Genomic DNA, 2838 nt, shown 5'->3' with positions numbered 1-2838 from the left:
CCCCCCCCATGAAAGAAGAGACCATTACAAGCTTTTACTTGTTTTTGAACAAATATTTAAACAACTCTATTCAATGGTATTGTAAATCGTTATCAGATCCCGGTGAAAAAGCTAACGAATACTGCTGCGAACCTCATACACCTGCGGTAGTTTGGAAATGATATTTCAGACTGGTAACGTAGATCGCTGTCAGGTCCTGGTGAAAATGTAAAGAATAAATCTATGAGCTTCATACACCTGCAATAGTTTGAAGACGATGTTACGGTCTGCTAATGTAGATATTCATCAGGCACTGATGAAGATATAATGAAAAGTTAGGAGCGTCAACCACCTGAGGTAGTTCGAAGACGATCTTTGGAACTGTAAGTATAAATCTTTATCAGATCCTCAATATATATATATGTGCATGATAATATAGTTCATGCCATTATGCTTTTATTATATACATATAGTATATATTTTTTTCCCTATTCAAGAGCATTTTCTTAAGCTTTTGATGTTTGTTTGTTTGTTGTTACGCGCAAAGCTACACAATGGCTACACCTGTGCCGTGTCAACCGCTGAGATCGAATCCAGAATTTCAGCATTATAAGCTTCCAAGCTTACCACTAAGTTATCGAAAGAGGGGAGACATTTTGCTAACATTAAGTTACTTGAGAAGACAACTTTTTGCTAATATTAACACCACTTGAGAGGGCAACTTTTTGCTAATATTAACACACTTGAGAGGGCAACCTTTTGCTAATATCAATATACTTAGAACATAATGGATTGGCATAAATAAACAAATAATTTTATTATGGTCGAACTTTTTTATTTTGTAAAATATAAAGAGTCTAAAACTTCAATCAAGATAAAATTTAGACTCATTATTCAATATTCAACTTCATCATCTGAAGTCTAATAGCCTAGTCTATACTTCACTCTGCTCTGCCCCCCCCCTCAGTTGCTCAGCGGAAAGTCTGAAGACTTATAACCCTAAAAACAGCACAGACAGCCAACTGTATTGCTTTGTGCTTAACAACAAACACTCTACTCTTTCTACGACAGATTTATAGTATTCGAAACTTAATGTCGTATTTCTTTATATCACAGTAATACTATCTTTTTGCATACTGAAAAATGGCTGGTTTATTTTATTTTATTTTGGGGGAGGGGAGTTATCGTATAATAGAATGGCACAAACATACTAGCATTCTAGAACATGAGTAGTTTTTGTTCGGATACTTCCGCGCATAGATATGCAAGGGCCATCTGAGCTTCTTTCCTAATTTTGAGGTGACATAGGGAAGGTAGCTGGTCAACAGAACACACTGCCCTCTCTTGGGTTTCTCTATTCGAAGAATGAGATTTAATCAGCATTCTTTGACTTCCTTCATGGCGATTTTACGACAACGCGACGTGAACTAGAGACCCTCAGAGTTGCAGGCCTGCACACTACTACTAGGCCACTCCTGGCCCAAAATATTTATTGAAGACACGTATAATGTTGTCCAAAAGTTAAGGAACAAACCATTAGTGCTCAGAACACAATTTGTTCTTCATTTTTGGACGCCAATGTATTTTCTGAGAGCATAAATATAAATGAGAATGGAGTATGCCAATTTAAAGAGGGAATTCGTGGGAATTGATGTTGCCTTTCTTTGTTTAATGTTTAATAATAATATTTATGATGCGCCTCAGTCCTACTACTTTTGGCCCAACCCGTATGATGTTTTAAGGAGGAAATTAAGTAATATATTGTTTTGTTCTATTCGTTTGGAATAAAAGCACACTTTTAAGTATATAAAAAACGTTTTTCCCAAGCATCTAAAATGAAAGTTTTTGTTCTCGCCAAAAGGTTAACTGAAGTTAAAACAGTATTATTATTTTATTATACACATATTATTATGTGTATTGTTATACAGAAAGACATAATAATGAAAAAAAAGGACTCATTTAACATATTTTATATGAAATATTTCTTTCGTAAGAACGACTAAGCTTTAAATAACTTATAGATCTTAAAAGCAAATTGTTGAAACTAAAACTTACTATTTCCTGTGACACCCAGAGAGCTATGAAACAACACTTTAGCATTCTGGGATTTATAACTTGAAGGTAAGCCAAGGGATAAGCAAACGAAGACAAACAAAATATCAAAGTGTTTTAGATATAAAGAAAATGTGTATATTAGTGAATCTCGCACGTTGCCCTTAATATGTGTGTGTGTGTGTGTGTATATATATTCACAGATTAATACATATGTACGCTTTCTTGTCTGACTGTAGTTAAAATGTATTGCACCTTTTAATATATATATATAAGTTAGTATATGATGTGTATGAAGGAAACCATTGTTTTCATTATTAACTGTTTATTCAACGGCAAATGCTCGATAATGTTATGGAACTTTACAAATGCTTCTTAAAAAGTGATTCTTAAATTTCTAAACCGGCTTTACAAAAGAAAAGACATATTTGTTATATACATACCGTGGAAATAGATAAAATGAATACTTTTTGCAGCAAGAGATCGTAAGTGTGGTTTGTTACAAACACGTACATTTCTTTGAATGGCGTGCCGATATCCATTAAGTCGTTTTGCAAGCTAATATCAGCTTCTTTATCTTAGACGATCATCATTCATAGCCCAACTTAAACATCCATAACACATGCGTGTCAGGTAATAGCAGTCAAATCGGAACAAATAGGCTCTGATGGAAGTGAGTCGTGGAAGACATTTAGTATCCCATAACATGTGCGTGTAAGGTAATAGCAGTCAAATCGGAACAAATAGGCTCAGGTGGAAGTGAGTCGTGGAAGACATTTAGTATCCCATAACATGTGCGTGTAAGGT

At 34.5% G+C, this 2838-nt stretch overlaps 1 protein-coding gene across 1 annotated transcript in view; it reads right to left on the bottom strand.

Moving 5' to 3' along the window:
- The window catches only part of LOC106458412 (transcriptional activator cubitus interruptus-like), a 109168-nt gene that overhangs the window by 96337 nt on the left and 9993 nt on the right, over positions 1-2838 (bottom strand). The gene's annotated exons all lie outside the window — the stretch shown is intronic.

This window comes from Limulus polyphemus, unplaced genomic scaffold, assembly GCF_000517525.1.
Source record: "Limulus polyphemus unplaced genomic scaffold, Limulus_polyphemus-2.1.2 Scaffold459, whole genome shotgun sequence".
Classification (NCBI taxonomy): domain Eukaryota; kingdom Metazoa; phylum Arthropoda; class Merostomata; order Xiphosura; family Limulidae; genus Limulus; species Limulus polyphemus.
This window is presented reverse-complemented; position numbering and strand designations above follow the sequence as displayed.